Source organism: Mus musculus, chromosome 1 (assembly GCF_000001635.26).
Source record: "Mus musculus strain C57BL/6J chromosome 1, GRCm38.p6 C57BL/6J".
Taxonomy (NCBI): domain Eukaryota; kingdom Metazoa; phylum Chordata; class Mammalia; order Rodentia; family Muridae; genus Mus; species Mus musculus.
The window spans coordinates 181866459-181893522 of NC_000067.6; the positions used below are offsets into that span (position 1 = coordinate 181866459).

At 47.9% G+C, this 27064-nt stretch overlaps 1 long non-coding RNA gene across 5 annotated transcripts; it reads left to right on the plus strand.

Moving 5' to 3' along the window:
* The first annotated feature begins 12017 nt into the window (after positions 1 to 12017).
* On the plus strand, positions 12018 to 20253 carry Gm33669. Of its 5 annotated transcripts, XR_001779580.2 has the most exons (6): positions 12018 to 12518; positions 14178 to 14280; positions 14373 to 14522; positions 14768 to 14836; positions 15060 to 15201; positions 19508 to 20253. It is a non-coding gene; the product is annotated as a predicted gene, 33669 (long non-coding RNA). The 5 variants fall into 5 exon arrangements; XR_373758.3 differs by having other exon boundaries at positions 14178 to 14522; XR_003948317.1 differs by having other exon boundaries at positions 14178 to 14836.
* Positions 20254 to 27064: the final 6811 nt, after the last annotated feature.

Below are 27064 nucleotides of genomic sequence, written 5' to 3' on the forward strand. Positions count from 1 at the left end.
TGCGGCTAAGCACCACAGCGTCCTTGTGGCTGAGGACCCTCTGCACACTCACTTAACTCTCTACTAAGAATTGTATTCTGGGCTGAAGAGATGGCTCAGCAAGAATTGGCCCAAACACTGTAGTTTGTGGGGGTTGGAATAAGAATGGCCCCCCAGAGGTTCATCCCTTTGAATGCTTAGTCATCAGGGCAAGGCGCTGTTTGAGAAAGTTTAGTTGTGGCTTTTTTAGAGTAGGCGTGACTTTGTTAGAGGAGGTGTGTCACTGAGGGTCAGGCTTTGAGGTTTGAAAAGCCCATGCTAGGCCCAGTTCTCTCCCCCTCCCCCCCCTCCCCTCCTCTCCTCCCTTCCCTTCCCTTTCCCCTCCCCCTTCTCTCCCCCTCCCCCTTTCTCTTCCCCTCCCCCCTCCCCCCTCCTCCCCTCTCTTGGCCTAGATCAGAATGCAGCTCTCAGCTACTGCTACAGCACCATGTCTGCCTGCATGCTGCTATGATGTCATGATGACAGTGGACTAGACATCTGAACCTGTAAGCCAGCCCCAATTAAATGCTTGCTTTTATAAGGTCTGCCTTGGTCATGGTGTCTCTTCACATCAATAGAACACTGAGCAAGACACTATTCTTGCAGGGAACCCACATCAGCTGTTTCATAGCTGTCTGCAACTCCAGCGCCAGAAGAATCTAACGCCCCCTTCTGGCCTCTAAAGGAACCTACATTCAAAGAGCACAAACCAATGCACAGACATATACATAGTTAATACAATAAAATCTTTAAAGAATTTCAATTCAATGCCAGTCTTACTTCCTTTCCTGTCCCTTGTAGCACTTTCCAGCAGGTAGGAAGGCAGACAGGATTCACAGACAGACAGATACTATCTCTTGCATGCTGTTCAGTGTTTCCAGGTAGGAGCCATAGCATCTGGTATCTGTTTTGTTCTCTCTTTCATCCCTAGCTCTATAGTGAAGGGCATAAGGAATTAACAAGTTCAGACTCTAGTCCAGATTGCACGATGAGATGAGGTACCCCTGAGTGGCTTGCTGCCCTTTCTTCATAAGAGCGTGGTTGTGGTAACACCCCTTGAGCAGCAAGCACAGATGTGAATCTCCAACAGCTGAACCTGGTCGTCTTTTATTTGTTCTAGTTTAGGTCTTTTATATAGGGTCTCACTGTGTAACCCTAGCTGACCTCAATTCACAGCCCTCCATCTCTACCCCTGGGAGTGCTGGGATGCCCAGCAAACTTGGCCATCATTTGGAGACCATACTTGAGACTCCTCTCATAAGACAGGCCAGTCCTCCTAGAACCTTTAAGTTAAAAAATGTTTTGTTGGAATTATAGCTGCCAGGAATTCCAAGGCCCCTCCCCCTCTTGTCCCCAGATGGGGAGACCAGAAGACAAAACAGGGACAAGTTTCTGAGAGCTACATCCACCCAAAATAAGATATACCTGACCCATCTACACTGGGGTCCAAGAGAAGCTATGGCCCATAACTGGCCCAGGACTCGAGCTGTCACAGTGTAGACTGTGGCCACTTCTGGGCCTCTATTTGAAAAATTCTCTGGGAATCCCATTCTGGGTGCATAGACCTTCTCTGGTTCCCAGGCAACAGGGCTCCCACAGGGGCTTATCATGATAGAGTGAGGGCTTTCAGGGACAGAGGACAACCTTCTGGTGACCTTAAGGTCTGGTGACAGAGGCATATTTATGGAGTGACTCTTGCGCGTGCTCGACTGGCCAGGAAGAACGACGCTACAACAGGATCCTTCTGCACACGTTTATTGGGAGAGCTTGATTGTAGAGGCGAAAAGACCTCGAGCCCAGAACTGGTGCTGCTTTTATAGGCCTAGGAGAGGCGTGTCTCACATCCGGATTGGTTATGCACTAAGCCTCATTTGCATGTTCCTCATCTGATTGGCTACTCTCTCTCAGTACCTTACAGAACCTCATTATCATACCTCATTTGCATGTCTCACATCTGATTGGTTATACTCTCAGTACCTTATAGAACCTCATTATCATGCCCGGGCCAGGCAGTGTCTTTGCAAAAAACTTTACTGCATATGTACACATTGGTTGTTTGTCCAATCTTATGCGTGGTGGCCAGCAGTAGTCAGTGCCACTCAGCAACGGCACATGTGGCTTCCCACATCTCCCCCTGTTTGTTTTAATAAAATGAGGATGGACTAGGCCTGTGCAATTATGCCCATCCGCCGTGGCTCCTGTTTTAGGTCGTTCCTCTAATGTCACAGCCTTACCCGTCATAGGGTAACCCTATCGCCATCGGGCCCCATGTCTTAGGTTGGACTGTGCACGAGGAAAGTTGCCCGTCTCTGGATACCGCAGTGCTGTGTGACAATAACTGCTAAATGACCTAGGGCGAACTCTGCAAAAGAGGCCAGCCAAAAAAATGAATTAGTGGGGAAATCATGATCACCCTATGGCGTGCAAGAGGAAACCTCAGCAATGTGCAAGGGCTGATCGTTGAGTCTCTCTCATCCCAGTGCCGTTGGGTGCAAGAGCAGAGAACTCAGATGCTGACTAATTCTTGAGCATAGATAACCAAATTTCAGGGGAGGAGCCGTTTTCAATAGCTAAAAGTGCCTGAGTTATAATCACCTTGTCATGTTTTTGTTGGGTTCTGAATTTGCATACCAACCAGAGCACGAACACCAGTCCACAGCATATGGCAGCACCAAACAAAATCACTCCCACCCATTCCTTAAAGTAAGAAAAAGCAGAGGTAAGCCAAGAGGTAAAGTCTCCGAGGGTCACTGGTTCTACTCTGGTCCCATTAAGGTTCAGGATCTGCATCTGCAGTCTCGTCTGCAACCTTTCCAGCTCCTGCGACCAGTTCCCCTTCAGGTAATTTGATAGGTCTGTACTTTTAATAAAAGAATTATTAATATACCTATTGGGAGTAATGCACACATGCGATGTAGATGCCACACAACTCATTTGTATGACATTCATCATCTGTTCCATGTCATGTTGTAAAATATCCACTCTGATTCACTAACATTAACCCTGAGGTGATATGAGAATCCACCCTTTGCAGGGTAAGCAATGCCTCAGACGGTTTTTTTTTTGTTTGTTTGTTTGGTTGGTTTTTGGTTTTTTTTTTTTTGTTGTTGTTTTTGTTTTTGCTATCTGACTTATAGTGTCAGCAGTATTAATTTGATCTGCCCAATTAAAGATAATCTTTTTCTTAAAAAATATACAGGGTGTAAAAGGTTTATCCACATTATGCACAAAGCATAATGTATAATTTAAATGAAAACTAGTATTCTTATACACCCATGGTTCTTGAGGAGTTTGTCGTGCATAAGGCACATCCAAAAAACATTCCTTTGCAAAAAACAAAGGCTAGGTAGAAGAATTGGAATGTACCAGTAAAGGTACTGGCCATGATCTTACTATGGCCCATAAAGGTATACTTATCCTTGTTTCAATCATCAGGAGCAGGAGAATCATCTTGGGGTTCATCTTGCTCTTTCACGGTCCTTGTCAGTCGCATCGGGACCCAAAGTGGATTTTCTTCACCCTGTGGAAAAACACAAATAGCTCCCCGGGACCTGATTAAGATAGGATCCGGGCCATACCATTTATTATCAAGGACATTTTTCCATTTGACCATTTCATTGGGCGATTGAGGCCATTGTCCATGCCTTTCAGCTGGTGATCTTCCAGCATCATCTAATTTTAGAAAATTAAGAGTAAATATTGCAAGGGATAGAGCCATCTTTGGCGTCATAGCCTCTATTTCCCCTTTCTGTTTTTGCAAATATTGTTTCAGAGTGCGGTGGGCTCTCTCAATGATGCCTTGGCCCTGTGGATTATAGGGCAATCCAGTAATATGTTTTACTTGCATTTGTTTGCAAAATTGGCTAAATTTAGAAGAAGTATATGCAGGACCATTATCTGTCTTTAACACTAGGGGCTTGCCCCATGCAGCCCAAGCCTCTAAGCAGTGAGATATGACATGAACTGCTTTATCCCCTGTCAAGGGAGAGGCATGTAGGACACCAGAACTGGTATCAATGGATACATGTACATATTGTAATTTCCCAAAAGGTGGGATATGCGTGACGTCCATTTGCCAAACATCTAGGGGTCGCAATCCTCGAGGATTAACACCCACGGAAGGTGCATTAATAAATTCTACACATTTACCACACTGTAGGACAATATCTCCTAATAATTTTTGAAAATCATTTAGTGTCTTTAGATGATCTTTTCTTATACTAATCTTTTGTGGGGTGACACATCGTAAAGTAATAGTGGCTCCTAGAAAATGACTAACATTAGACTGCTGTACCTTTTCTGGTGCAATAATCAAGCCATTATTTTTTAAAGTTTCATTAAGCAAGCCATAAGCTTGCTGTATACTTTCTTCTTCTGGTCCACCTGATAACACTGTGTCTCCTTTCTTTTTCCTTTTTCTTTTTAAGCCCTTCTCCTCTTCCGACATACTTTCTTGTTGCTCTGTAAGGATTTTCTGACCTGTCTTGACTGCCTCTACACACAGTTTCAAACAGTAACAGAGTCCATATATCAGAACAAACAAGACCAAAACTATCAGACCTACCCACAAAGGGTCAATGGGAGAAAAAAGCATAACTCATGAACCTTAACTTGTCCCAAAGCCGGGAACCTTATCATCTCAATCCTTTCTTTCCTTCTCTTCTCTCTTTTCCTTTTCTCTTTCCTTTTTTTTCCCTTTCCTTTCCCTTTTCCTTTCCTTTACTATTTCCTTTTCTTTATCACTGATTCCTTTTATTTTTCCTCCCTTTTCTTTTTCTTAAAAAACATATCCCCCTTTAACCTGGGGATCAATTTGGGAGACTTACCGGTACCACCGTTCCTCAGCTGAAGAGTTCTGAATCCATGCAGTCGGATCCTTCTCAGCAGTCTGTTTTGCAGGAACACTTCATTATCACCGTTCCCCAGCTGAAGAGTTCTGAATCCACGCCGGATCCTTCTCAGCAGTCTGTTTTACAGGAACCTTTATTAACCGCTCCTTCCCCGTGATGCAGTTCTGAATCCTCCCTGTAGCAGGGGGTCTTCGCTCGTGCCTGAAGATGTTTCTTGTCCCGGGTTTTCGGCACCACTTCTTGCGTGCGCTCGACTGGCCAGGAAGAACGACGCTGCAACAGGATCCTTCTGCACACGTTTATTGGGAGAGCTTGATTGTAGAGGCGAAAAGACCCCGAGCCCAGAACTGGTGCTGCTTATATAGGCCTAGGAGAGGCGTGTCTCACACCCGGATTGGTTATGCACTACGCCTCTTTGCATGTTCCTCATCTGATTGGCTTCTCTCTCTCTCAGTACCTCTCAGAGCCTCATTAACCTCATTTGCATGCCTCACATCTGATTGGTTACTCTCTCTCAGTACCTTACAGAACCTCATTATCATACCTCATTTGCATGTCTCACATCCGATTGGTTATACTCTCAGTACCTTACAGAACCTCATTATCAAGCCCGGGCCAGGCAGTGTCTTTGCAAAAAACTTTACTGCATATGGACACATTGGTTGTTTGTCCAAACTTATGCGTGGTGGCCAGCAGTAGTCAGTGCCACTCTGCAACGGCACATGTGGCTTCCCACAGTGACAGTTAAGGGTGAAGGTGGGTGTTAGAGGTATCCAGGACATCCAGAGTTTGTCTCACCAAAAATAGGGCTATGGGGAGCATAGGTTAGCCCTTGGGATGATGGCTGGCCTGGCTCAACCTCCAGGGAGTGGGAGAAGCCTGACCAAATGCCAGAGACCACTAATGATTTGTCTTCCTTCATCAGTACAAAGACATCTGATTTTACCACATACTTGTGAGAGTTTTAGTCACAAAACATAAAGGCCAGCGAAGTACCCACTGAGATGAATGGAGAAGCACAAGGTGGCATTCACAATGGAATATCACCCAGCATTTGAAAGAAAGGAACTCCAGTGAAGCATGGTGTTATACACCTGTCTTACTTATGTCCCAGTGCTTGGGGGGCAGGAGGACTTTAAGTTTGAGGACATCTTGGGCAACATAGCCAGATCCAGCCTCAAAAAAAAGAGGAAAGAATTGTGACTTACGCTTTCACACATGAACATGCTGACATGAGGTTAATGATAAATGAAACAAGCCAGACACAAAAGAGAAAGAACATTCATTATTCCACTTGCCTCGGATACGTAGACTTGTCGGATCTGTAAAGGAAGATGACAGAATGAGTGGTTGCCAGGTCTGCAGGACAAACGAAGGTTCTCACTTGGTAATTATTGTCTGGCAGACATAAGTTCCCATGTGGACAGGGCATCTGGAGGCTGTGATGGTGGCTACACAGTCATCTGCATGTGCTTAATGGCATGATGTGGTCACAGAGCTCAGTACCAACCCTTGCAACCTGAGTTTGGTCAGAACCCACATAGCAGGAAGAAGGAACAGACTTCCTGTAGATGTCCTCTGACCTTCATTACGTGGTCTCTCTCTCTCTCTCTCTCTCTCTCTCTCAGCTGGACTGGTGTTACTCAGTGCCCCTCTGCCTGTCTAGCCTGTGTGAAACCCTAGGCTTACTCCACAGCAACACACACACACACACATGCACACGCACATTCAGGCACAGAGAGTACACATTTGGGTGTGTTAGTGGCAGAATCCATCATCAGATGAGATTTTAATATCTTTCTGTCTGTCTGTCTGTCTTTTTCTGAGACCTGGTTTCTCTGTGTAACCCTGGCTGTCCAGGAACTTGCTCTGTAGACGAAAGTAGCCTCAAACTCACAGAGATACGGCTACCTCTGCTTCCTGAGTGTGTCCTCCCCCACCACCTGGCAACTAGCCATTTCTTGAAGGAAGGGATTCCTATTAACCAAGAACATCACTCTGGACTCATAGTTCTGACAGTCTCGGGTCCTTATCATCAGTTATGTGACTTGGGGGTGATGCAGTGCTCCCGGGCACATCAGCAATGTGTGTATGTGTGAGTGTGTGTATGTGTGTGTGCATGCGCGCTTGTGCATGCTGTGTGTGTGTGCTTGTGTGGTGGTGGGTGATGGTAGCACCTCCCTAGTAAAGCCTGCTGCTGACAGAGATAAGAGGGAAAGAAGTCACACACCTGGCATAGCACAGCAAGCCCTCAAAGCAAAGGCTGGTGAGCTGTTGTCTTTGCAGAGGAGAGTGAGGAAGCTACTGAAGAAGCAGGTGCCATGCCTGCATTCTGGGGAATATCCCTATGTGAACTATCTTGCTGCACAGAGCATCTCTGAGCCACCGGTGCCATCCACAAACACCACTGTTTATCTAGCACAATAGCTGCCAGGAATCAGCGTCAGTAACAGTGTGCTGTGCTTAGAGTGTCCCCCCAAGTCCCTCTGAGTTGCAGACACCCCAGCTACGTGCTGTTGGAAGGTGATAGAACCTTTAAGAGGCATGGCATCTTAAGGTCATTTGGGGTACATCCTTAAAAGGGATCCTGGGGCCACAGCCCCTCTCCACTCTCATTAGCTTCCCAGTCACTAGGTGAGCAACTTTTACTCCACACTTCTGCCATGATGTGTTTCGAAACCCAAAGCAACAAGGCCAACCAATCACAAACTGGAGAGTCTGAAACGGTGGGCAAACACAACCTCTTCTCTTTGTAAGTTGACTTGTCTCCAGAGTTTGTTACAGTAATAAGAAACTGATGAACACACATTGTTGGTTAACCATCATTAGCCTGTTCAATGTCTATTTGTTGAGAACATATTCCAGCCTCCAAGCACACAGAAGCAAGACCAAGCTCCCAGTGGTTCAGGAAGGCGTGTTCTGGTGGAAGACAGCACTGACCAAATAAATCAAACTAGTGAATTTTAATCATATTCTCGCAGCCTGTATATTCTCCTACACCTGAATGTGACCCTGCCCATTCCACCTTCAAAGGCCATTTTCTCCATCTGCTCTAGGTCAATAGTTGTTGGATGAATGAATGAATGAATGAATGACCCAGTAGTCTACCCCCTCCAGTGAAATGCAGAGCCAGGGCCTTCACCTCACATTTCTTTCACCTACCACGACCACCCAGGTCCAGCTATCAAAGTATCGAAGTCTAAACATCAAAAGCCCACTTTTGGCTCACCTGATTAACACGGCCAATTAAAACAAACCAACTCCTCCTAGCACAGGGTTTCCCCCTTTCCCTTTATGAACTGGTATGTCCTATGGGCCACACCTGTCTCTTCTCTATCCAGAGGCAGTCCTCTGTCCCTCAGGACAGATATCCACCCCCCTCTCCTTTGTTCCCTTCCCTGGCTCCCTGTCCTCTGTCTCCCGTCTTTGTCTCTCTTCCCTGCTCTCTGTCTCTCTGGGGCAAATAAGTCTCCTTTGTGTTGAGAATTTGGTCTTGGGGTATCCTGTGTTGACTCTGGTCCTTTCAAATACCCTATTAAGTATTTGTAGAGAGTGAGTCTTTTGTGAAAAGGACCACATATAGCCCCCAGACAATTGTAGAGAATTCTGGAGAGAGAATTACATTAGCATCTTTAAGTGTGTATGTGTGTGTATGAATGTATGTATGTATGTATGTATGTATGTATGTATGTCATTCAAGCCCTAGCTGGCCAGAATACCAGAATTAATTGTATACTGGTTTATGCTTAGGATTTTTTTTTTTTCTGAGACAGGGTTTCTCTGTGTAGCCTTGGCTGTCCTAGAACTTACTCTATAGACCAGGCTGGCCTTGAACTCACAAAAATTTGCCTGCCTCTGCCTCCCCAGTGCTGGGATTAAAGGTGTACACCCCCACCTCCATCCCCAACCTTTGCCCCCACCTGACTAATACTCCGCAGAGCTGTAATCTCCAAGTTTTGTTTTTAATATTTGTTTGTTTGTTTTAGTGTATATGACTGCTCTATCTGCATGTATACCTTGGTGCCAGGAGAGGGCACCACATCGCATTCCAGATGGCTGTGAACCACCCTGTGGTTGCTGGGAATTGAACTCAGGACCTCTGGAAGAGGAGCCAATGCTTTTAACCATTGAGCCATCTCTCCAGCCCCTAATCTCCAATTTTTTGGTTTTTTTTTTTAAAGATTTATTTATTTATTATATGTAAGTACACTGTAGCTGTCTTCAGACACTCCAGAAGAGGGTGTCAGATCTTGTTACAGATGGTTGTGAGCCACCATGTGGTTGCTGGGATTTGAACTCCGGACCTTCGGAAGAGCAGTCGGGTGCTCTTACCCACTAAGCCATCTCACCAGCCCCCAATCTCCAAGTTTTAAAGCATAAATAAAACGTAAAAGCTAGGTAAAGATTTTTTAATTATATATATTGAAATATATATATATATATATACACACATATATATATATGTATATATATATATATATATATATATAATGTGCAAGTAGTGTGGCTTTTCACAGATCAAAAATTTTAAGTCTACACCTATAATGAATGTCTTTTAATTTATATATATAAAGTTAGGACCTCTGTTCACTCCAGTCAACTCTGCTTGCTCAGTCCCTGCTTGCTCAGGCCCAAAGATTTATTTATTATTATAAATAAGTACACTCTTGCTGTCTTCAGACTCACCAGAAGAGGGCATCAGATCTCATTATGGGTGGTTGTGAACCACCATGTGGTTGCTAGGATTTGAACTCAGGACCTTTGGAAGAGCAGTCAGTGTTCTTACCAGCTGAGCCATCTATCTCAGCTCCTAATCTTCAAGTTTTAAAACATAAATAAAATTTAAAAGCTGGGTAAAGTTTTTTTTAATTAGGTAAATTTTATATATATGTATACACACACACACACACACACACACACACACACACACATACACATACACACACACATACACATATACACATACACATACACATGAATGACCTGCCACTTACTTATTTATTTTCATCTTAAAGAGTTTCCTGCCGGGTAGTGGCACATGCCTTTAATCCCAGCACTTGGGAGGCAGAGGCACGCAGATTTCTGAGTTCGAGGCCAGCCTGGTCTACAGAGTGAATTCCAGGACAGCCAGGGCTACACAGAGAAACCCTGTCTCGAAAACAAAACAAAACAAAAAGGTTTCCTATGGTACAGGAATGTTCTTTGTTCAGTGTTGTTATGTTGTGTGTTGTGTGTTGTTTAGAGTTAAGGATGAGAGGAGGAGGCTCATGCAGGAAAACTCAAGGTTGTTGTTGGGACCCAAAGAGAAGGACACATGGCCAAAGGAGGTGCCTATTAGTATATCCAAACAGACACTTAACCCTGTCCCAGCAAAGGGCAAAGAGAGAGGCCTTGGTGGTGCTGTGTTTACATCAGTCAGGGGCAGAGCAGATGGCGGTCCTTTGTTCATCCTAGCTCGAAGCCTGGCTTGGTGGCCAAAGCTGCCTTATGCCCAGGACTCATAAAAATCAAATCCAATCAAATCCAGTCAGGGCAGCAAGAGAGGGGGAAGACAGACAGAGACTTGGTGACTGCCCATGCCACCCACAGACCTGCCCTCCAGTGCCCAGCACAGGTGGACCACAGATACCTGCTTTCCACCACATTGCACAGATGCAAGATGTCATCCAGGGGCCCTCCAGCCACATGGCCAGCCCGAAGCAGGAGCTACCACAATATACAAGCATGTGCTGGTCAGATTGGAGAAAAAGAGGCAGAGCAGCTTGTGCAATATGAACAGAAGGGTAGAGAGAGGAGCCTGCTGTGAGTGGCCAGCCCCACCTCCTGAGGCCTTGGTGACATCCCAGCCTTCAGGGACCTCAGCTGTCACTGTGGGTCATGTCTGAGTCTGTGGCTTTGCTGTAGCAGGAGGCAGTGTCAATGTTTGTTGCTCATAGTACCTCTAGAGAACATGGGGATGTCCCTGGTTGGGGCAGCAGTCAGGGACCACGTGGGTGTCCAGGGGCCGTGCAGAACTGGCTCTGCAGGAAGCAGCAGTTTAGAGAGCTTGCCCCATCTCTCACTGGCAGCAGCACTTGGGAGGGTCGGCTCTGTGCCTTGCCCAGGCAGCACAGTGGAACTGACCCTGCTGGTTGGGGTGGGGTAAGCCAGCCTCGAGGGCGTGAGTATGGGAGAGCTGGTCCCACTACTCTTCTGCAGCAGGGAGACAGGGCACAGAGGTGATGCCCCGTGTAATGGTTATTCTTGGTTGTCAACTTGACTCTATCTGGAATGAACTATAATTCAGAATTGGAGGGCTCACCTGTGATCCAGATCTTGAGGCTGGAACACACAAGTTTCTGACTTGGATCTTGACATGGAGATCTTGAGGCACAGTGGCTATGAAAAGCTTAGGCCAAGGAAGGACTTGAGACTAAAGCAAGGAGTTCAAGGTCAGCCTGGGACAAAACAAGCCCCAGATCCAGGCGTGGTGGTACACACCTTTAATCTCGGCCACACCTTCATCTGGAGACCTACATAAGGACATTGGAAGAAGGAAAATTCACTCTTCTTTGCCTGCTTGCCCTTACTAGCCAGCACATCTGTTGGAAACCTACTTCTACAGAAGACCAGCTGAAACAACTAGCCTCGTGGGACTGAGCAACTACTAGATCCTTGGACTTCCCATTCCCAGCTGACCAATGTTGGGTTAGTTGGATTATGGTCTGTAAATCATCACAACAAATTCCTTAACATATAGAGAGAACATTCTGTAAGTTCTGTGACTCTAGAGAACCCTGACTAATGCAACCCCCTAGCCCTCCACCATCTCTGGCAGTCAGGAAAGCTGCCCACGCGTTCATGAGCTCAGGAGAGCTAGCCCTGCTGCCCCTCGACAGATGCAGTATTCAGGAGAGTGAACCTGAACCTTACCTCACAGCGCAGCAGAGTGGACCCTGGTGGCAGGGCACAGATGATCCAGCCATGAGGTCAAGAGCATGGGTGAGCTGGACCCACCACTCATCTACTGTGAGGTGCAGGGGTGATGCCCTCCCCCACTTGCCCCTCACCACAGTCCGGAGAGCAGGCCCTGTACCTCACCCGGGCAACACAATGGAGCTGGCCCTTATGCCAAAGGCACTTGTGAGCCAGCACCGAGGGTGTGAGAGGGGGAGAGCCGGCCCACTCCCTCACAGGCTGCAGCACTTGGGAGAGTGTGGCCCACACCATGGCTGGGCAGCAGTGGAGCTGGCTCTGGAGGTGTGGGTGTGGGTGAGCCAGCCCGAGGGCATGAGACAAGAGAGTTGACCCTGCCTCCTGCTGAGGGTGGCATTGGGTGGCCAAGCCAGAGCAGGGCTGGAGAGCTTGCCCTGATGGTGTGAATAAGGGAGCCGATGGGCTCGCCAACTTAACTACCACCCTGGCCAGGATCCCAGGCTCTGAATTGGCCCATCCCAAAATCCCTATCATCTGCAAACAGTTGGGCTACCAGAAAGTGCAGTCTTGCAGATCCAAAGCTGCAGGATCTCCAGGATACAGGGCAACAACAGGAGAGGAGTCCCAGGGAGGATCAGACATTGACGGTGCCACAGAAGCCAGAGATCTCAAACATGAAGATGTGCGGACAGAGGGATACACTGCGGGGCACACTGACACACTACAGCTTCCACGGTGAGATGGTTTTTATGCTTTGTTTTGTTTTTATGTCTGTTGTTTTGTATATGTGTGTTTTATTTTGGGGAGGCAGTTTGCAGAGGCAAAGGGCGGGTATGAGGGGACAGTGATGATAAGCAGGACTAGGGTTCATGATGTGACATTCTCAAAGAATCAATTAAAAAAAAAAAGCTGCCGGCCACCAGGCTCTCCCAGTGTTGCAAGTACCTGTTCCAGAGTCCTGGCTCCTCCCACCCCTGCTCACCACCCTAAACCTCTCCAGCCCCCCCCCACCCCCCCAGCTTCCTTCCCCTTCCCCTTCCCCTTCTTCTCTTTCCTAGAAAACCCAGTTATTTTGGCCATGTATTCTCTTGGTTCTTCTCTTGGTCTGCCTGCCTGTTGTTGTCCTTTCTTTCCTCTATCTTCTCTCTCCCTCTCCCCCCTCCCTCCACTCCCCCCCCCCCCCCTGCCGTGGCCCTGTTCCTGTCTCCTGGCCATGTCGCAGCTATTTCCTTTTCTCCCTGCTCTGGATGCTTCCAGATGTCTCTTTCTCATATCTACAATAAAAACCATCTCCTCAGACATACCTAGGAGCAGGCACGTCCTCATTCAGTTATAACCATGCTGGGTCTCAGAGAGCATGGTCCACCTGTCCCCAGAACACTTTGGTTTGAGGGAGCACACAGCACACATTGTCTCTGTAGGGGCTTTGGGTTCTCAAGTGTGTTGAGTTTCTTGGCTCTCAGCAGGAAAAGCATGCCAGGACCTAGGGAAAGGGGCTGCTTCTACACACACACACACACACACACACACACACACACACACACACGCACACGCACACGCACACGCACACGCACACAGAGAGAGAGAGAGAGAGAGAGAGAGAGAGAGAGAGAGAAAGCCCAGCTTCTCAAACCGTGGTCATGACTCTGTATGGGACGGAGCAAATGTTACATCAGAACTAAAGACTCAGTGCATCTCCAGCATTTTGGGCATCGATCAACTGTGGTGCAGAGTGTGGCTTCCCTGCAGACTTGGTTCTGAACACACATGTGTGCTGTGCACCGTGTATGACCTGGTGTCTGAGCGGTAGATGCTGCCTGACCCCTGAGCTCAGATCTGAGATAGGTGCAATACAAACCACAGTGTTTTCACAGCACACACACGGGCTTCTGTTCTTACCCAAACATGGAGGCTTAATCATGGGAAACAAACACTTTTGATATTTTCCCACTGACACCCCTCAGCATGTATCCCACAAATGTATCTCTGGGTTGTATTATGTAAGCATATTTGATTTTCAGATTTGCTGTTTGAGCTGCTGTCTTGAATTTCATTTTAAAAAAAAATCATTAAGTGAATTGTGGCTCTGAGACTAAGACAGAATTCCCCACAATTTCTGAAATGGCTCTAGACATATTTCTGCTATTTTGAATTTACATTGCCTCTGAAAAATACTGGAGATATTCCATGTTCTACAGTGTGAAATATATAGCCAATGTCATATTCCTTATGTAAATATAACAAACCTCTATACAAACTTGCTTTCATCCTTAATAAATGCTATAATTATATGTATGTCTAAGAATCGCTTTTAAAATTTCTTTGTGAGTTATTACTTGTAAATGTAATTGTTTGCTTTTTTTTTTTTTTTTTTTTTTGTCTCTATATTGCTAGGGTCTCATACAGGGGTGGCGAACAGAAAAAGTTTAAGCCCTGCCCTAAAGACTAGCCCCCCCTCCCAAATACTCCCATCCCCCTCTCTGGAGCAGATGGCCTGGTAAGTTCTGGCAGGCACCTGGGGTTACTCTGTGCTCTCCCTGTACCCACAGCCAGTGCAGGTCTCAGTGTCTCAGCACCCTGTACCCACAGCCAGTGCAGGTCGCAGTGTCTCAGCACCCAGACCAGGCAATGAGTATTCCAAAGCCCGGAATGGATGCGATCTACGTCCCTCATCCGGGCCCCCACTGCCTGGAGGACTGTGTGAAAGAACTTCCCAGCCACCAGACTACTGTGGACCATGTACCTCAGCCAAGTAAACGGAGACAAAGGGATAGTTGGTGGGAGATGGGATGAAGCCTGAAACCCGGGACCATCTATAGGTGTAGCTCTGTTACAGCGCCACCATGTGGTGAGCTTCAGAGTAAGGATGGTGTGAGAGGGGTCGGGGTGGGGTGCGGGTGGGGCCTGAAAGCCTGGCCTCTAGGCTGAGGGACCTACCTCTGGGAAGCCCTTTTCAGATCTTCCTTAACCCAGGTTTCATGCAGCGGCCCCAGAGGGACTTGAACCCCTGCCCAGCTGGCGGACCTCACTCCAACACTCTCTTAGGACGCAAGGTTGGCGGGAAATTTCTGTCTCATAACTCGTACTCTGGCAGGAAAGTCCTAAATCCTCAGAGTAAGAGACTAGAGGCCTAGATGGGGTCCTGTTCTCTGGGTGAAGGCGCCTAGCGTTCAGTGCAGCAATGGATGGGGAGAGAGAAAAGTGGGTCAGCTTCTTGGTGGGGGAGGGTGAGCCCAGAGGATGCGCCAACTAGGGTCATCCCAAGTGTCGTTTCAGCAAGGAAATTCGGGAAGAACCGCTATGCCGCAGAGGCCAGTCTGCACAGGGTTGGCATGAGGCCCTGGCTACTGGCTTTGACTTGAGAAAGAAAGCACAGACCAACATACACCTGGCACTGCACCCAGTCAGCCAGCCCTGGGTAAGCTGGGTATTTGGCAGCACTCCTCCTGGGAGCCCAAGTGAGAGGGAAGTGAGCCGCAATTTAGCGAGGTTGAGTGGGACCGGAAACAAGATGTGGCAAGCTCTGGCAGGTCCCAGGGTGGGCCTAGAGCGCCACCTGGTTTTGGACTACCGATCATCAGGCAAACACCGTTTTCCTGACCCATGCACCATCTTTGACACTGGTCAGTTATCTGGCTGGAGGCCAGAGCTTTAGTGAGAGTGGTAGCCTCTTCCCCAAGCCCAGAGGGTAAGGCATGTCTTTGCCTTTCTCAGCCAAGTTGGGGGGCGGGGAGCAGGAAGGATGAAAAGATGAAGGAATCCTTTGTGCTTTGACAGTGTCCAGGCAGGAAAGAACAGCCTTTCTAAGGATGTAAAAGCCATCCATGGGGTTGCCCATGGCCCAGCAGGGAGAGGCTTTCTCTGCTGGGCAGTTTAAGGACAGCCTGCTTCCCGAGGCAGCAATGCAGTGCACACTGCCCTCTGGGCAGTGACCTGGGCTTTGTATAGGCACACAGATCCCCAGGGATGGAGAACAGTGAGGGACTCTTGAGCATAGCCTGAGGTCAATGTGGCAGAGACGGGACCTCTGAGCTCAGGAGTTCCTAGGTAAACTCTGGGTGGGAGGGATCCCTGAGATGGAACAGTGATGCACAGTCCTCCTCAGGGAGGTGCAAGCTGGTGTTAGGCTTAACTTGATGTGGGAAACAATGGCTGGCTGTGTGTTCCCAGTTCAGCGTTAGACAGCTGTTCCTCCTGCAAGAGACCCTCTTGACTGACAGGAAAGGGCAGTAAGTCCATGGGCTATAGCTCCACGGTAGAATGCTCATTTAGCACCTGTCAGACCCATGGCAGAAGAGCCCCAAGACAGGAGGTGTCACTCCATGCCAAGCCCCACCCAGCTCTGACAAGAAGATCCTAAACCCAGCGTGGTGGTGGCACACACCTTTAATCCCAGCACTGGGGAGGCAGAGGCAGGTGGATCTCTGTGAGTTCTGGGCCAATCTAGTCTAAGTTGCAGGACAGCCAGAGCTACATAGTGAGAGTCTATCTCAAAACAACCACCAAAAACGTAGGAAAAGGAGGAGGAGAGGGAGAGGAGGGAGAGGTGGTCCTGAGCATGTCAAAATCTACACGACATCGGTTTTTTATTTTCTCATTTCAACTTCACCACAGCCTTGAGGAAGCAGGTTGGCCTAGATCTCTACCATTGTCCTCTGTCAATGTGGGGAAGCCTGGTCCCAGGCCCTGGGGAAATCACTGTTTCTAAGGTGGCTCCTGCTTAGGCTGCCCAAGACAGTCTTGCCACTTCACTGCTGCCTGCACAGAATCCCCAGACATGAGACAAACACCTCAGCACGCAGGGCCTCAAATTTGGTGTCTGCTCACCCAGAGCTGTAGAGCCGCAGCCGCTCCCATCAGTCACCAGCCTAGGAGAGGGCCCAGAATCTGCACTTTAACACAGTTACACTCAAGGAAGCCCATCCACACTGGCTTCAGAAAGGCCCCGAGCACACAGGAACACCCGCTGCTCCCTCAACGTCTTTTCTTGGTGTTCACCTCTTCTGGAAGTCCTCACCAGAGCTGCTTCTTGGCCTTTTCTCAACAGATGAACAAATTGCTTTTGGGAATAGGTGTATGTCACACAATATTTGCGATAAAATCATTTTTACTCTAAGGTTACTGTCAACCTGAAATTTAAATGTAACTGAGCATCTGGGTAGTGTCTCTGTTGTTGTTGGTGGTGGTGGTGGTTTTTCTTGGCGTCAATTTTTGGTGACAGGAAGTGGACACGGGACCTCGCACATACCAGACACATACAGGCTTTCCCACACTGATCTATACCTGCAGTCCAATTTCTAATTAACCACTTATTTCTTGTTTTGTTTTGTTTTTAAGATTTATTTATTTTATGTATGTGAGTACACTGTAGCTATCTTCAGACACACCAGAAGAGGGCGTCAGATCTCATTACAGATGGTTGTGAGCCACCATGCTGGGAATTGAACTCAGGATTTCTGGAAGAGCAGTCGGTGCTCTTAACTCCTGAGCCATCTCTCCAGCCCTAACCACTTACTTGTTAATAAGTTAAATGAGATCTGTTTATTTTTATTTTATGTGCATGGATGCTTTGCCTAGATGTATGTCTGTCCACCACGTGTGCCTGGGGCCTGTGGGAAACAGAAGAGGGCAATGGAAGCCCTGGAATTGGTGTTCCAGGCTATCGAGAGCCACTGTGGGGTGCTGGGAAACCCAGGACAGCTTCTCCTGTACCACCCAGGACAGTTTCTCCTGTGCCGTTGAGTTGCTATCTCTGGCAACCCTACACCCGTGGGACTTCTGGCACCTCGACCCTGAGAGTAGGCAGGCATTAGCTGGAGCCTTCAGGGCCATAGGAGGCTCAGCAGAACTTCCTGCCCTAACTCTAACAGGGAGGAAGAGAAGAACAAACAGCTACAGAGATTAAGAAAGCATTTGCTTCCTTGAGACAACTCGAGGGAAAGACTATTTCCAACTCTAGTTTCTTTCATTTGTCTCACGGAAATGGCCACCATGGGAACACAAAGCCAGAAGCTCCTCCGGGAATCTGCCAGTCGGGGACTCCAACGTGACTGTTTCAGCAGGATGTCCCCAGGCACTTCTGCGGGATGCTTTAAGTGCCTGACTTGATGGGGTTTTATTTTCTACAACTTACTATTTTTTTTTTAACTTTTGCTTTCTATATATTTAGAAATTAGCCAGGCAGTGGTGGCACATACCTTTAATCCCAGCACTCGGGAGGCAGAAGCAGGCAGATTTCTGAGTTCAAGGCCAGCCTGGTCTACAGAGTGAGTTCCAGGACAGCCAGGGCTACACAGAGAAACCCTGTCTCAATAAAACAAAACAAACAAACAAAAAAAAAACAAAAACAAAAACAAAAACAAAACAAAACAAAAAAACCCACAAAACACAAAAAGAAATTAACTCATTTGAAATTACAGCTATTCTAGACTGTTCTAATAGAAAGCCCCCGGTGACCACAGCAATCTGGAGTTGGGAAGTATTCAAGGTTGAGTTGTTAGCCATCAGTCCCTGTGCAGAAGTCCTGATCCCAGGAGCTGGGAACGTGACACATTTCTAGGGCTTGTCTAGACCAGGGGTTCTAAACCTTCCCAATACTGCTATGACCCTTTAACACAGTTCCTCATGTTGTGGTGACCTCAACCATAAAATGACTTTTGTCGTTACTTTCTAATTGTAAATTTGCTACTGCAAATGTAATGTAAATACTTCTGGAGATAGAGGTTTGCCAAAGGAGGTTACAACCCACAGGTTGAGAAGCACCCTTCTAGATAGACTGAAGGAGAATGGGTTTGATGGAGACACCAATGTGAGCTGGTGCTTTGTAAAGAGCAACTTGTGAGGCTGGAGAGATGGCTCAGAGTGCCTGCTGCTCTTACAGAGGACAATCCCATGGCTACCGAGGAACATTTACATCCACGGGCCAAATGTCCCCACACGGCTGTTAGGACAACAACCTGTTTAGTCTATCGTACGTGGCTGGGGTCCCACGGAGCCCGTTGCTTAGATGAGCCAAAGTGTTCATGAAGTGCAAGGTAACTGGAGGCTTTGTCCCAAAGTTGTTCTCCATTGGTGTGCTGCCATCACACCTGTAAGCAGAGGAAGGCAGGGACCAGGAAGGAGAACCACCCTTCTAGATAGACTGAAGGAGAATGAGTTTGATGGAGACACCAATGTGAGCTGGTGCAGTTCCTGGCACCCACATGACAGGTCACAACTACCTGTAACTTCAGTTCCAGGGGATCTGATGGCTTCTTTTGGCCTCTTTGGGCACTGTACGCACATGCTGCACACACACACACACACACACACACACACACACACACACACACAAGCAAAAACTCACTGTGGTGGTTTGAGTAAGAAGTCCTGTAAGTCTTGGGTACATGGACACTGAAGAAAGTATGTCTCTTGGTTTCAGAAGACGCAAAATCATTGCAAGTACTCTCTCTGTTTTCTCTGTCTGCTGCCTTCTCCCTCCTCTCTGCTGTCACAGACTCTGATCCTCTGGAACTGCAACCTAAATTAAATCCTTCTTTCTGTAAGTTGTCCTGCAATAGGAAATGGGGAAGTAACTAATATACTAATATACATAAAATAAAGATAAATAAAATAAAAAAACATTATATAATATTTATAGCACTATAATAATGATAATAAGTGTTATGTAAAAATATTTTTCAAAGAAATAACTGTTGTTTCGTTATTTTGTTTTGTTTAAAAAGGGAGCAATTTGGATGCACACATACAAAGGGAAGGTCATGTGGCAAGAAGGTGGCCAGAGGAGCCAAGGAGGTGCCTCAGAGGGAAACAACCCTGTTGATCTTGGACTCCAGCCTCTGGGACCATGTCCCCTTTCTCCAGACAGTGGTCCTCTGTCATAGCAGTCCTAGGAACCTCAAAGAGATACCTGAGTGTGGGACTGGCTCCGCCTTCTCCTTCCTGGTCCCTGCCTTCCTCTGCTTACAGGTGTGATGGCAGCACACCAATGGAGAACAACTTTGGGACAAAGCCTCCAGTTACCTTGCACTTCATGGACACTTTGGCTCATCTAAGCAATGGGCTCCGTGGGACCCCAGCCACATACGATAGACTAAAGAGGTTGTTGTCCTAACAGCCATGTGGGGACATTTGGCCCCTGGATGTAAATGTTCCTCGGTAGCCATGGGATTGTCAGATATTCTGGCTGAAGACCAGAGACAGAGCAGCATTGAAGAGAGGACACATGACTGGTGAGAAGGGGGCTCTCTGGCTTTGAGTGTCTGTCTGTGCTCTCAGGACAAATAAGCTGTACATCACTATCAAAAGACCACCGTCTGGAGCTGAAGAGAGGGCTCAGTGGTTAAGAACACTTGCTGTTCTTGCAGAGGACCAGAGTTCTGCTCTCAGTACCCACACTGAGTAGCTTGTAATGCTGATGCCCTTTTTTGACCTCAGATGGTCTCATTCTCTCTCCATCTCCCCTTCCCTCTCACACACATACTCTAAATAAAAGAAGGAGCAGATGTGGTGGTGTACACCTGTAATTCCAGCACTCGGGAGGCAGAGGCAGGTGGCTATGAGTTTGAAGATAGCCTGGGGCACAGAGTGAGTTCCAGTCCAGGGAGCTAAGGCTACACAGTGAACCCCTGTCTCAAAAACAAAAACAAAAACAAAACAAACAAGCAAACAAACAAAAAAAACCCCAAACCAAACCAAAACAACAACAACATCAAAATAACAACAACAAAAACAGCAAAGCAAACAATAAGTAGAAGACTATTTCTCTCCCTGAGCCCAGCAATCAGCACACAGCAGATCACTAGATACCCAGGCCTCCTAAGATCAAAGAGAGGATCCTAGCTCCAGCAAAAGATTATCTGGCAGGCTAGGAAGAAGTTTACTTAGCGGAGGTGGAGGATACTTTGATATGCCATTCTCAAGACCCAGGCTGGGCATCAGGAACTCTGGGCACAGGAGCAGAGAGGCTTTGCTGAATGCCCTTGGGTGACCTTGAACTTCTGATCTTCCTGCCTCCACTTCCCGAGTGCTAGGATTAAAGGTGTGTTCCACCATGTCCTGTCTTCTTGAGGTTTGGGATCAAACTCAGAGTTTCTAACATGCTAGGGACACACTCTATGAGCGGAAATGTATATACCCAGCTTGGTTTTTTTTTTTTTTTTTGGCAGACTGTCCATTGTGTCCTGGCCTCAAAACAAAGACAAGGCCAGAGCAGAGCGCACTGTTGTGTGGACTCCACTCAGGCCCATAGTAGGCTGACAGGGAGGTGATGCATGTCCAGGTTAACCCTGAGCAAGCAGGGTGCTTGGAGGGCAAAAATGTCACCATCACATCTGTCCTGCCACTAAGTGGCAAGGTGGACCCCAGAGCCAGAGGAAGTAGGACAAATGTCTCCTGCCTCCTGCTGCAGCCCTGTCCTAAGTCTGAGGCCACTGTTTGCTGCTGAATTTCTCTAGTGTCCAGGAGAGTGAGCGAAGAGGGACAGTGTCAGAAGGGACTGAGAGCTCTTGGGTAAGTGACATGTTGGACCCAAGGCAGAGAGCTAGAGGCCCAGGGCTGACATTGGCACCTAGGGAAGTCAGTGGCTCTTCTGCCAGCTCACTTTCACTGTGAGCTTTGCCTGGGAGTCCACCCAAGTTGCACGTAACTCCTAAGCACAGATGCCTCCACTCAAGCCATCTGTAGCCATGAGCCACAAGAGCTGAGACTACACATGAGCCACCTTGTCAACTGGGGATACAGGGCCCCTCAGTCCTCCCCTGTTACTGGGAGAGCCAGTCTAGAGGACATGGAGATGGCCTTCGCCCTCAGAGCCCACCGTGTTAGGCCATTGCTAGCTGGTGGACCCAAAGGCCTTAAGCAGTGGGCTATGAGATGGTCTCTAGGCCCAGTCCCACCATGGGCCTATCAGAGGGGAGACACCTGTCCAGGTGCAAAGATAATGAATGCTTGGTCCTCTGGCTTCCTTTGGTGAGCCTAGACTTTTGGGTAAAGCTCTGTGTGAATGCTGTAGGCTGACTCCTGCAGTTCAGCATATTCCACTACGTGGAACATGCTAGGAAGAAACAAAAACACCTACTCAGCTAGTGACTGAAGCCTCCATTCTGATTGGTTCCCCTGATGGCTACCATGGGTATAGAGGATGGCAGATCCACACTTCAGTTCTGCAGTGCCTTCAACACACTGCTCTGTCTCCCTGGTCTTCATTTTTGTGGCTCACTAATGCTCAGGATCTGCCCTTGGCTGTCTTCGGCTCTCAGATGTCTGTTTCTACCTCCCAGGGTATCTTCCTGCTTTCTATCTCCGGTGTTCCTCTCCCCGTGCTCAATGGCTAGCCATGCTCCTAGCCCTGAGACCTCTCTTCTACCCCAAACTGCAGGCATGTACAAAGAAAGGGCTCCTGCTTTGACCCTACCTGCCGCTTCGCTCACAGCACGCACTTCACATTTCCAGCATAATCTTGACCAGTAAAACATCTGACTGTAGAAGTTGGCCGGCCTGTAGGGCCCATCTAGAATCTGGACACTCCGGGGCTCCCCTCACCACAGCGACAACAGTGTATGGAGTCTTCCTTCATAGTCTCTGCATACTTTCTCCAGCTTTAAAGTCTCATTTTTTCCTTAGCAAATCCTCGGGTTTGGAGCCCGTGTCCACCCATCAACATGCATGGCTGTGCGCTGTGCCCAAGTGTGAGAAGAGAAGGAACAGACATTAGCCAGCAGAGGGCGCTGCCTAACAGCCAGGAGACGCGCTGCCTAGAGCTACCGCTGGGAGGCGCCCGAGCACTGCAGCTTGGATAGCCCCGGCCAGCTGGGTGACACTCTTAGAGACAATGAGAGGGACAAGCAGAGGAACACTGGTTTCTCCCCCATCACTTTTGATGCCTGCCTAGGTCTATCCTGGCATTGTGTCTTGACTTTCAAGCTAGCCTGGCCTAATCGCAGGCCCAGACCCAACATCTGCTCTCAGTGCAGCTCACCAGGCACCGAAAAGCCAGAACTGATGTGGAAGGTGGGAATGACTTCCTGGGGTGCTGAGCAAACAGGATCTCTGCTTTCCTCCAGAGATGAGATGGGGACAAGGCTCATTCTGGTCAGAAGGAGGCAGAAGAAAATGGTCACATTGTAGCTCCCTCCTCTCCCGGGAGGAAGGCTCAGCATTTAATCCAGCTGTAGGTACTGAAAAAAACGTCTTTCAAAGGAGCTCCCAAGGGGCTGGTGAGATGGCTCAGTGGGTAAGAGCACCCGGCTGCTCTTCCGAAGGTCTGAAGTTCAAATCCCAGCAACCACATGGTGGCTTACAACCATCTGTAACAAGATCTGACGCCCTCTGAAGACAGCTACAGTGTACTTACATATAATAAATAAATCTAAAAAAAAAAAAAAAAAAAAAAAAAGGAGCTCCCAAGGTCCTTGGAAGCTCGGGGGAAGATCACATACCTATGATGGTCAATTTTGAGAGTCAAATTGACTGGATTGTGGCGTGTCCTGATCATTTGGGCAAGTGTTATTCTGGGTGTGTCCCTGGGGCTGAAGTGCCATGTCAAAGTGGCTGTGAGAGAACAGAACTTGGCCCCAAGTCTCACCACAAGGGACTGGCCCTTTCTCAGTTGCCCCACGCCCTTCGGGAGCACTTCCGGGAATGCGCTGCACCTCTAATCACAGGTGCCTCTATAAAATCTTCACTTTTTCCTGCTTCCCACTCTCTCTTTAGGGATTCCTACAGGAACCCTTTGCCTAGGCATGGCCTAAACAATGGTACTTTGGTTTTAAGTGCCGAGGAGGAAGGTGGTTGCAAGCAGGTCTGGTAAAGTCAAGCGTCAAGTCTGCTGGCTCAGTCTAACTTTCCTCTCCTGTTGCAAAGTGGATGCAGTGGCTCTGAGAATTAAATACATGTCATCAAGAAAGAGAACTGAAGACTGAGTGAGGTTTGGGCAAAGCGCTTTTCCACATTGATCTTCCTCTTATGTTGGAGGAAAAAGTCTTTGCTGAACGTTTCCAAAACATGTCCCATTTCATCTCACTGTCCAGAAAGAGCCACGAGGACCCCTCAGAACAAATCTGGATCTACATTCTTGAGATCAAAGGGATTCAGCTGAGACCTGAGCAAGTCAGGATCATAGCAGCGGAGGAAGGGGCGGAGGTGAGGAGGGAACACATTGTTCAGGCATCTTATGGTCTCTGTCTCCTCCAGCTGCTGGCCCCAGGATGATGGGCAAGTGAGGAACTCAGACTTCCACCTGGGCCTCCCGGAGCCTCAAAAAGCTTTCAGCAGACAGGGATGTTTTGGTCATACAGTGCTCTGGCTACTGTAAGAGGAGGGCAGTAAACTGGGTGGGGTGGGGTGGGGTGGGGTGTTGGGTGTGTGTGTGAGGTGACTGGACGGGGTGGGCTCATCATGAGGACCCTTTAGAGGCAGAGCCATAGCTTGCTTATCTCTGGACAGGTGAAGCAAACCCAAGAGATGCTGAGAAATGGAGTCTAGGGTGACAGTGGAAAAGGATGGGAAGGTGGCAGGGCCACACTGAACTTGAGGCACCTTGGGTATATGCAATCTTGTGTTGGCATGTCTCAAGGAGGAGAGAGGAGGGGCTTGAACTTGGGCCTGCAGTCTGGGGGGGGGGCTTCACAGGATATAAGTCTGTGGGTACAGGTGCAGCCACGCCTCCTCTCAGCTTTAATTTCACAGCAGCCTGTACTTTCACATTCCCCCACACCCCCGCCTCCCCCTAAACTGTTGCTCCCTGTAGAGGAACCATTGCTTCTTGAGGACTACCTGTCTATTCTTGGAACTCAGCTCAGATTCCTGTGATGGACCCGTTGCTTCTAGGCTATCCACATGACCTCATCTGCTTCTGGATGGGTCGTGCAATGGCCTTTTCAGATACTGCTGCTATAGCTGTACAGTTAGGGTTAGGGTTAGAGGATAGACGGCCCAGAGGCTCATGGGTATCAACCCTTGGCCCCCAGTTAGTGCTGGTTGTTTTGAGAAGTTGTGGAACCTTCAGGAAGTAGGGCCTTACTGGAAGAAGTGGACCACTGTAAGGCAGGCCTTATGGGTTATAATTCTGGTGGGGCGTTTCAATTTTAAGGTTTGTGTTGGTCAGGGTTCTCTAGAGTAACAATTTATAGAATGAATCTACACACACACTCACACACACAGACTTAATAGAATGGCTTACAGGCTGTGTTCCATCAATGGCTGCCTATGAGCAGAAGGTTCACCAGAATTCCAAAATAGGCTCTGATGCCAGTGAAGGAATGAACTTGCTAGTGAGGTTGAGAGCAAGCAGGCAGGGAGGAGAAAGTAACCTTCTATGTCTTTTATATAGGCTGCCAGCAGAAGGTATGTCCCAGATTAAAGGTGAATCTTCCCACTTCAAGTGATTTAAGCAAAATGACTCTCACAGGTGTGCCCAGTCATTTGGCTTTTAGTTAATTCCAGATGCGGTCAAGTTGATAACCAAGAATGGCCGTCATAGCGTTTGGATGCCTTTCCTGCATGTTGTTGTACATATTTATGGCTCCCTGGAACTGGAGTTATAGATGGTTGTGAGCCACTCTGTGGGTGGCTAGAACTGAACCTCTGATCCCTGACAAGAACAAAAAAGTGCTCTTAAGCCCTGAGCCATCACTCCAACACAGGGACTGCTTTTAAAAGGCAGCCATAAAGGCTCTGCTTCCCTGCCCACAATTTTAGGCAAAGAGATGAAAAATGACAAGAAGCCCATGACCCGTGAACATAATTCTTCTTTCTGAGTGTTAAGGTTCTGGTGTGTAACTGTGTTTACCATGGAAAGAGGCCTTCCCACAGAGCTCTCCACTTGGGCAAAATGATGTCTTCAGGCTTATTCCGTTATTTACCAATGTGCTGGACCCAGATCAAGGCTGAAGGCATCACATCCATCCTTTCCTTTGCCCAAGGTGCAGGGTGGGGCGAGGTGAAGGGCAGGCTCTGCTGAGGTTGAAGTGTTCCAGCTAGAGCTGATGGTGCTCTGGATTCTGAGCCTATAGTGAGGCTCCAGCACTCACCTTACCGTTAGTCTATGCAGATTCTCGAGATGATCCCACTGCGCTTCCCACCCTCCTGGCCTCTTCCTAACATGGAGGCAAGTCAGTGCCCATTAACAGGCTGCAGGAAAGGATGGTGGGATTGTCCCACTAGTTACTCAATAAAGACAAAGGCTTCAAGGGGGACGGCGTCTCACATTCAGTCCTTTGCTGCTCAAATCCATGTTAGATATTAATAAATACAACACTGGAGGGTGGATTAGGGACTGAGTTCTCATGTATACATACATATCTGACCAGAGATTGTGTGTGTGTGTGTGTGTGTGCACATATTTCCATTCTGTTAAAACCTGTCATGCCTTTAATCCCATCACTTGGGAGGCAGAGGCCGGAAGATTTCTGAGTTCAAGGTCAGCCTAGTCTACAGAGTGAGTTCCAGGACAGCCAGGGCTACACAAGAGAAACCCTGTCTCAAAACCAAACAACCAAAAATCTGTCACAAAGGTTAATTTCCACTTTGTGCTTAAAAACCTTGGATTATTATGAAGGGCAGAATCACCTCCCTAACCCAAGAACTTGTGAAACAGTGGACAGTGGCTCTCAACCTGTGGGTTGTGACCTCTCTGGAGTAGAATGACCCTTTCACAAGGGGTCACCTAAGACCATCAGAAAACACAGATATTTACATTATGATTCATACAGTAGCAAAACTAGTTAAGAAGCAGCAATGAGGGGCTGGAGAGATGGCTCCTTAAGAGCATTAACTGCTCTTCCAGAGATCCTGAGTTCAATTTCCAGCTACTACATGGTGGCTCACAACCATCTGTAATAGGATTCAATGTCCTCTTCTGGTGGTGTGTCTCAAGACAGCTACACTGTGCTCACATACATAAAATAAAAAAATTTTTTTCTTGGTTTTTGAGACAGGGTTTCTCTGTGTAGCCCTGGATGTCCTGGAGCTCACTCTGTAGACCAGGCTGGCCTCAAACTCAGAAATCCACATGCCTCTGCCTTCCGAGTGCTGGGACTAAAGGCGTGCGCCACCACGCCCGGCTCAAACAAATCTTTTTAAAGTAGCAGCAGCAATGAAAATGTTGTGGTTGTGGGCCAACACAACATGAGGGCCTGTATTAAAGGACCACAGAATTAGGAAGGTTGAGAACCACGGTTATAGAATACCTTTCAGAGGAAAAAAAAAGTGGCCTCATCTCCTTGCTGGGTTGGGAGCTTTATAGAGTCTACCCCATGAGAATGGAGAAACTACTCCATAGT